The following is a 9,550-nucleotide window of genomic DNA, read 5'->3' as shown; positions in this document are numbered from 1 at the left end:
CCCCCACCACCTGGGCACCACACACCGGTTCGCGTTCAGAACCGCTTCTCCCCCCTCAGCGAGGCATCCGCTGGGTCCTACAGTCCACCGGCTCTAGTCATTGGCGACTCTATAGTTCGAAACGTGAGGATACCGGCACCAGCGAATAAAATCCTGGGTTTTCCTGGAGCCAGAGCACCCGACATCCGCGCAAATTTAAAATCGCTGGCAAAAAATAACCGCAGGTACTCCAGTATAGCGATTCACGTCGGCGCTAACGACGTCCGGCTACGCCAGTCGGAAATAACTAAAGATAATTTTATAGAGATGCTTGAACTGGCTAAAACGATGTCGGATACAGTAATCTGCTCTGGCCCATTACCGCAGTTTCGGCGTAGCGACGAGACCTGTAGCTGCTCCTCGACATAAATCGCTGGTTGTCGGAGTGGTGTCCAAAAAATAAAGTGGGCTTTATTAATAACTGGCCAACATTTAGGGGGAAGCCTGGTCTTTTTGGGCGAGACGGCATCCACCCCAACTGGGCGGGTGCCACTCAGTTGTCTAAAAAATTGGCTCATAGTCTTAGAACCAAAAAACAAAACTGACTCGCCAGAGCCGAGACCAGGCAGCAGACAGACCGGCTAAACCGAGCATCTGCCATTTGCGTAGAGCCGCCACCCAGCGTGTATTATATTGACACTGTGTCTGTACCTCGCTCTATTAAAACAAGAGATTCTACAAGAAACATTAATAATAAAACTCATAAATATGCTGACACTGCGTCTGTTCCAAGGGCTGGGCGGGGTGTCTGTTTCGGGAACTTACTACTCGTTACTATCACTCCTTCTGAACCTACCACCAGCACCCCCGACATAAGAATAGGATTATTAAATGTTATATCCCTTACACCTAAAACGCTCATTGTCAATGAAATGATTACAGATCAGGGGTTCGATGTACTGTGCCTGACCGAAACTTGGTTAAAACAAAACGAATTTGTAGCATTGAACGAGTCTAGTCCTCCTGGATACAGCTATGTACACCAACCTCGCTTAACTGGAAGAGGAGGTGGCGTCGCAGTAATTTATAAGGATAACCTCGGTATTACTCATAAACCCGGACAAGGATTTAACTCTTTTGAGATTCTATATACCAATATAACTCATGTAGTCTCACAAAATAAAAATCCTAAATTCATTCCATTGATTATTATTTATAGACCCCCTGGACCTCATTCTGAGTTTCTTAGTGAATTTACAGATTTTGTCTCCAACTTAGTTGTATCTGTGGATAAAGCCCTAATTGTCGGCGACTTTAACATCCACTGTGATAAATTAGAAGACTCACTAAGAACCGCATTCCTGTCTTTATTAGACTCAGTTGGAGTTAACCAACATGTAACAGGACCTACTCACGAAGGTGGTCACACACTCGATCTTGTGTTGACCTTCGGTTTAAATATAGAAGATATAGTTACTCTTCCGCAATCTGAAATGGTCTCAGATCATTTCCTCATCGCTTTTAAAATATGTATCAAACACAACAAACTCAATCCCCCTCGTTATAGAGACAAACGGACAATTACATCAAGTACGGCACAGAGGTTTATTAATACCTTACCAGATTTATCAACGCGGATAAACTCACCGTCAGACCCCGCTGAACTTGACCAAGTGACCAAATGTCTAGAATTAACACTGCGTAGTACGTTAGATATAGTCGCTCCCCTCAAAAGGAAGATAGTAAGAGATAAAAACTTAATTCCTTGGTATAATGATCACACGCGCTCGCTTAAGAAGACCGCCCGGAAATTAGAACGCAAATGGCGTCAAAGTAAATTAAACATATTCCGAATAGCTTGGAAGGAGAGCCTACTTAACTATAAGAAGGCACTTAGCGCGGCTCGATCAACGTATCTGTCCTCGTTAATAGACAAAAACAAAAATAATCCCGGATTCCTGTTTAAAACTATAGCCAAACTAACCAGGAATAAGACAGAAATGGATGCGACCACTCAATATAATCATAGTAGCGATGATTTTATGAATTTCTTTAATACGAAAATTGTCGCAAATAGAGAGAAGATTAAAAGCACAACAAATAGCTCCGCCGATATTTCCATGGAAAATAATCTTCTAATAGACCACCGATTAGAACGATTCAACCCTATTAAAGAGCATGAATTAATCAAATTAATCTCATCATCAAATCAATGTACTTGCGCTTTGGATCCGATTCCAACAAGGCTCCTTAAGCAAATAGCACCCAATGTTATAAATTCTATCCTCAAAATTGTTAACTCGTTGCTTAGCACCGGCCACGTACCAAGTTCGTTCAAGGTAGCAGTCATTAGACCCCTGAATAAAAAGCCGGATCTTGATCGCAGTCAGCTTTCAAATTATAGACCGATATCCAACCTTCCGTTCATATCAAAAATCTTAGAAAAAGTTGTAGCCCAGCAGCTGAGCACATATCTAGACTGTAACAATATCCACGAAGTATATCAATCAGGATTTAGACCTCATCATAGCACTGAGACAGCGCTGGTTAAAGTGGTTAATGACCTGCTGTTGGCCTCTGATCAGGGACGCATCTCGCTGCTTGTCCTGCTTGATCTGAGTGCAGCGTTTGACACTATTGATCACGCTATTCTCCTTGCCAGGTTAGAGAATGTTATCGGGATTAAGGGAACAGCCCTTGAATGGTTCAGATCATATTTGACCAACCGATATCAGTTTGTGGACATCAATGGTGTTTCGTCTTCACATAGTAAAGTAGAGTTTGGTGTTCCACAAGGCTCTGTCCTAGGTCCGTTACTTTTTTCTCTATACATGTTACCTTTAGGCAACGTCATCTGCAAACACGGTATTAGCTTTCATTGCTACGCTGACGACACACAGCTGTATCTGTCAGCAATGCCTGATCAGAGGCAGCAGCTGAACAAAATAGAGAATTGTCTGAAGGACATTAGACAGTGGATGCTCACCAACTTTCTCCTGCTAAACCCTGACAAGACAGAAGCGCTCGTAATCGGGCCTCAAGCAGCCAGGCATAAACTGGCTGACTACACAATAACCCTGGATAGCCTTTGTATCTCACCGAGTATTGAAGTGAAGGATCTAGGTGTCATCATTGATGCAGGTCTCTCATTCAGTTCGCACGTAGATAATGTCACTAGAATAGCTTTCTTTCACCTTAGAAATATTGCGAAAATAAGAAATATCATTTCAATGCATGATGCAGAAAAGTTGGTCCATGCATTTATTACATCAAGGTTAGATTACTGCAATGCATTATTGTCTGGATGCTCTAGTAGGTGCATGAGTAAACTCCAGCTAGTACAGAATGCTGCAGCCAGAGTTCTAACCAGAACCAGGAAATTTGACCACATCACCACTGGTTACCCATCAAATTTAGGATTGACTACAAAATCCTACTTTTAACCTATAAAGCTCTAAATGGTCTCGCCCCACAGTACCTGAGTGAACTTTTGGTTCCTTACGAACCGCCACGCCCCCCTTTGATCAATGGGTGCGGGGTCACTACTGGTACCAAAGGTGCAGAAGGTCACAGCTGGGAGCAGATCCTTCTCCTATAGAGCTCCGCAGTTGTGGAACAGCTTGCCTGTCAGTGTCCGGGATTCAGACACAGTCTCAGTGTTTAAATCCAATCTCAAAACCTATCTGTTTTCTCTGGCTTTTTGCTAAAGTCCTAGACCCTCATTTCACTTGATTTTGACGCAGTGTCAATTATAAAGTCCAGTTTATCACAGAGTCCCCCTGTTAGACACAGACAAAGATAAATTCACCCTAGTTAGACTATCCTAGTTAGGGTACCGGGCCACTGTAGCACCAATATACCATTATAACCACAGATTTCAGTATCGGTCGTACAGTGCAACCGTCTGCCGCTGCTTCTGTTTGTTTTTCTCCGAGACATGGAATCAAGCACCCAGACTACTGGCAGACCCCAGTGAAGAGACAAGCAGATACATCCTGGTTCCTGACAACTGCTTTACAAGGACAAAACATGAAACAAACCAGAGGGTCACCACAGCCACCACCACCGTTACAACTACAGCTTCAGGGATCTTCAAATGGACCAGTAACATCATTACGGACACGTAATCTAGACCATGACACTGAATACATCCTGGACTTCTCCAACCCTACAACTGTAGGACTCATTATATCATATCCAACCCTGCACTGACACCATTTGCAGGCTCACTCTACCCTGGAAGGGGGTCCCTCTCTGTATCACTCCTTCCCAAGGTTTCTTCCTTTCTTTTTTTTTTTTTTTCTCTCTCCTAGAGTTTTTTTTTGTGTGCAGAAGGGTCAAGTGTGGGGGGTGTCAACTGTAGGGCCTGTCAAAGCCCATTGAGACATACTGTATGTGATTTTGTGCTATATAAGAAATAAATGTTGTTGTTGTTGAATGCCTGTGGAGAGTCTGTGTGAAGCAGACATGGATCAATTGATTATGACATGCAAAGTCATTAATTCATTGTGCAATTGTCACCAGTGAATGAGACCTTTTCACCACTTTCAATATTTAGTTTAAATTCTCACTGACATCAGAAGCAGAGTGCAGGAAGAATGTGGACTTTTGCTAGAATAATGGCATTTTAAACATTGGGGTGTTAGTAGCCTTGTGGGTAACACACTCGCCTATGAACATGGATCAATTGATTATGAGAGTTTTGCTGACCTTGCTGCAACAGCCAGAAGGGCCTTCTCAGTAGAATGACCTCTGGAGCCAGACTGGTGGGATCCAGGAGGTTGTTCTGAGACTGATGAACTGATAGCTGATTGTAGACACAGAAAGAAATGAGAGAAGAGACATTGGTCCGTAGTTGTCGATGTCTGCAGGATCAGTTGTGGGTTTCTTTTGGGCTGGGAGAACCCTGGCTGTTTTAACATGACTAGACATTATTGAACAATTTATTAACTTGAGAAATGAAGGGGATAAGATCAGAAGAGATGGTTTGGAGCATTGTGGAGGCAATTGGATACAGTTGACAGGTGATTGGATTGCCTGTAGATACGATCTGGATGATTTAATCTGATGTAAACTTTGAAAATTGTTCTAAAGCAGTTGGAGAGTCTTGGAAGAATAGAGTACGGGTTGTAGTGGTAGAGAATATCTGGCAGATTTACTTATTTTTTTCCTGTGAAGTTGTTGTCAAAATCTTCAGCGGTTAGGAGAATGGGGCAGGGGTGTTGGAGAGTTGAGTAGAGATGAGAATATATTTGTCACAGCTGGATGCAGCTGGGGCCACAGCCTGCACCACTCAGCCTGACAGCAGGGCTCTAATCATGGACAAGTGCCGCTGGTTAGGTGCCCATAGTTAGGGTCCTGTTAAAAGGAACTTTTGATTTTGGACATTTACTTTCGTTACTGTTGAGTTTGTTTTTGTTTGGTTCCTTTGTTTTGGCCCTTGTGCAGTTTTCAATTGTGTTAAGTAATAAATCCCGTTTGCAATTATGTCCTTTCTCTGCGCTTCCTTTCTCCGTCAGGCTGTGGTTATGACAATGTTATGGAGTTTTTGTAAAAAGCAGTTTTAGCAGAGATGAGGTTAGTGGAGAATTTGTGTTGAAGATTCTGATTATACATCAGTTCTGAGTCAAGCTGTGATTTCTTACATTTCCACTCTGCTGCTATTTGTTCTTGATTACAGCACTGTCTATCAAAGCAAGGGGAGAAGTCCTTTTGGGTTTGGAGGATGATGATGATGATTCATAGAAAGGCAAAGTGCAGAGAGGAGAGAGTTAGTGGCCATTTCCATTGAGGCAGAAAGAGTCAGAGGTTGGAAGATATAGATGAAGGTGAGAGAGTGAAGGTTATTTCAGATGAAGAATTTATGGTGGTCAGTCTTGGATCCAGTAGCTAGAGTGAGGCTGAAGGACAGAGTGGTGAGTGGTCAGTTTCTTCCAGTTTACTATACAAATGAGAGCCAGTGTGAGCCGCAACACCACACGGATGTTGTCGTTCGCGTTTGAGGTTGAATTGGGGATGGGGCAGGATGAGAGGGAAGAATAGAGAGGTGAGGAGATGATCAGGATAGGTCTTACTGGTTTGCAGTGAGGAAGGAGTAGAGTCGAATTGACGGATGCCAATCAATGACTGAGCGGTTAACAGTGGCCATCTTGCCGATTTATAGTTACCTTTGATGCTAATCTGTTATTTCATTGTCATATTTCCAGGATTGCACATCTCTGTAAAAACCACTCCAAGAACATAAATGGTGCTGCTAACCCTTTGGTAATGAAATCCCAAAAAGAAACACCACACACAGGAAATAATTCAAAGTAAGATTCAAGACAAAAAAAAAAAAAAAAAATCATACATATGTAAAAAAAAAAAAACAATATTGTATCACAATTATTCCCGCCACTAAGGGTTGCTGCCACCACCTTTCTTTTTTATAATCTGGTCAGGTCTAGATACCACAGCACACCAGGAATGTAGAAAATGCCATAGCTTTATTAAATAATCACCACAAATCAGTTGTTCTTTTTCCCCCAGGCAATCGCTAGCAGTGAGAGCAAACTTCACTTCAGGACCCGCGGTCATATACACCGAAATTAATTTAAAACAGATGGGCACACTTCAAATAACAGACACACAGTCATAATCATGGCAATTATCGATCACAGATCTCCCGCAAAAAAGGCACTCAAATGCATATTCAACACCACTCATGAAATAGAGCTCATGCTGCCCTTCTAACACCCTCACGTCCCTCACTGTAAAAATTAATCAATAAACACACAACACATATACACATCAATCATTCAAATTTACTTTATTTTGCAGACACTTTATTCCAAAGCGACTTACAAGAAGAAGACACCAGCAATTCTCGTTGAATTTCTTTAGATTTTGAGTTTACAAAACTAAGAGCCCTGATAAGGCCTAACTTGTCAGAAAAAGAACATGCTCGGAAATTGTTAAGTGCTAGACGCATTTTAACAAATATAATTATGTATTTTTTTGAGCAGTGTGTGTATACGTGCGTGTGTAAGTGTTATATTCGTCTGAAAAACAGTACCCCCCCTCAAGGGGCCGACCCCCGACGGCCCCAGAGCGGAAGCGGTACGCTGCTGGTACTCACTCACCAAGGAAGGGTCCAGGATGAAACGACTCAGGATTCGGGATCGCTCCTCCGGTCCGTAGCTGGTCCAGTGCACCAAATACTGGACCCCCGACCCCTGCGGCAAGAGTCGATGATGCGCTCAACCATGTAAGCCGGTCCCCCGTCAACAATATGTGGCGGCAGCGGATCCGGAGCTGGCGGATGAACAGACGATCGGCTTCAGCTTGCTGACATAGAATACTGGATGGACATGGACAGTAGGAGGGAGCTGGAGACGGTAGGCGAGGGGATTGATCCAGCTGAGGATCCGACACTGCCCGATGTACGGAGGGGGCAGTTTGTACAACTCGGTTCTGAGACAAAAATCCTGGGTGGACAGCCACACTCTCTGTCCCACTCGGAAGCGCAGTCAGCGTGGGTGCCGGCGGACGTGCTGGGCTGACGTCCTGCGGGTGGCGGTGAGGAGGGCCGACCGCGTTGTTCTCCAGGCGTTTTGGCAGCCACAGATAATCTGACGGGCTGAAGGGACCCCACCTGCGGCCACCTGGTAGGCGAATATGGCAGGTTGAAAGCCATAACAGACTTCAAACGGGCTATATCCAGTGGCGGAGGAAACCTGCGAGTTATGGGCCAACTCCGCCCAAAGGAGAAAACCGGGCCAGGTGCATTGATGGTCTGACGCAAAGCAGCGCAGGTTCCAGCTGTTGGTTGGTTCTCTCCACCTGACCATTGGTCTGAGGGTGGTAGCCAGAGGAGAGACTGCAGGAGGAACCAATGAGGCAGCAGAAGGCCTTCCACAAAGCTGAGACAAACTAGGGTCGCAGATTGGAGACAATCTCCTGGGGGAACCCATGGAGGCCTTGGAGAAGCGAACCACTATGGTCAGGATGGTGGTCATTCCATTGGCTTCAGGGAGACCAGTGATGAAGTCCAAGGCGAGGTGGGTCCAGGGACGATGAGGAAGGGGAAGAGGACGCAGGGGACCAACAGCAGGAGTGTTTGGAGTCTTGGACCAGGCACAGGCCTCACAGGCGTCCACGTAGGCCTGTACATCCCGCCGTAACGAAGGCCACCAGAACCCCCTGCGAATGAAGGAGAGGGTCCTTTGACATCCTGGATGGCCCGAGAGTACAGAGGAGGGGCCCCAATGCAGCACATCGGACCGGCAGGTGTTGGGGATGTACAGGCACCCTGGTGGGATGTTGGCCGGGCCAGGGTTGGACGTCTGGGCAGCCCGGACCTTAGTCTCCAGGGACCACTGGAGAAGACCCAGGATGTGATGAGGTGGGAGAATGGGCTCAGGGTCAGAGGATAGGCTTTTTGGTTCCTGGAACTGGGACGGTGAAATAGGTGGAAGTTGAATTGTTTGAAGAAAAGGGCCCACCTTGCCTGATGGGGATTGAGTTGTTTGGACGCTTTGATAGTGATGAAATTTGGATGATCGGTCCAGACTAGAAAGGGTGTGTCACAGCTTTGCAGCCAGTGTCGCCACTCCTCAAGTGCCCACTTGACTGCTACCAGCTCACGGTCCCCCAACCTTGTAACGCCGCTGCATCAGAGTGTACTTCCGTGAGAAGAAGCAACACGGGTGCAATTCCCGGTCCGGACCGTGTTGAGAGAGGACAGGGCCAGCACCCACCTCTGTGCGTCCACTTCCACAACAAATGGAAGTGAAGGATCTGAATGTTGAAGGACAGGAGCAGTGGTGAAACGAACGCACAGGGACTTGAAGGCATGGATGGCATCTGTGGTCAAGTGAAAAGGGCGTGTAGAAGGCTTGGTGAGAGCAGTAAGTGGGGCTGCGACTGTACTGTAGCCATGGATGAAGCGACGATAGAAATTCGCAAACCCAAGAAACTGTTGCAGCTGTTTCAGCGTCGTGGGTAGGGACCACAATGCCACTTCTTCCAGCTTCTTGGGCTCCATGGCCTCACCCTGGGGCGAGATGGTAAAACCCAGTGTAAGGATGGACATCACGGGAGCGAGCATGCCTTTTGTGTTGCAAAACAGCTGTCTGCAGGGGGAGGTGTGTCATTCTTGTGTGGATGGTTGTGCGTGAAGATTCAGCATCTCTGTTTTACATGCCTTTTGTCTGACTGTAACGTGTGAAGTGTCAGCTGTCTTTGTCTTCCCCAAATGGGAGGCACCGGGGGCATGACATCAGAAACAACAGGTTCTGATTGGTCAGTGACAACTTCCTGTAGGCCAGTGACAACTTCCTGTAGGCCAAGGGTATAAAGGTCTGCTCACATGTGGAAAAGGGACTCTGAGCTTTCTTGCTCAGGGGGTTTTCCATCGGAAGCCGGAAGGCTTCTGAGTCTTTCTCTCCCCCTCTTTTCCCTCTTTACTCTTTCTTCTCATTTTTATTTTCTCTGTAACCTTGGTACCTTTTTACATTCAATATTCACATGTAACTACAATAATTATTTACCAGTGTTAAGAAATTAGAAACTGTTCATTTTTAACCTCTAT

This window comes from Denticeps clupeoides, chromosome 3 (assembly GCF_900700375.1).
Source record: "Denticeps clupeoides chromosome 3, fDenClu1.1, whole genome shotgun sequence".
NCBI classification, from domain to species: Eukaryota; Metazoa; Chordata; class Actinopteri; order Clupeiformes; family Denticipitidae; genus Denticeps; species Denticeps clupeoides.
Note: the sequence above shows the minus strand (reverse complement) of the source record.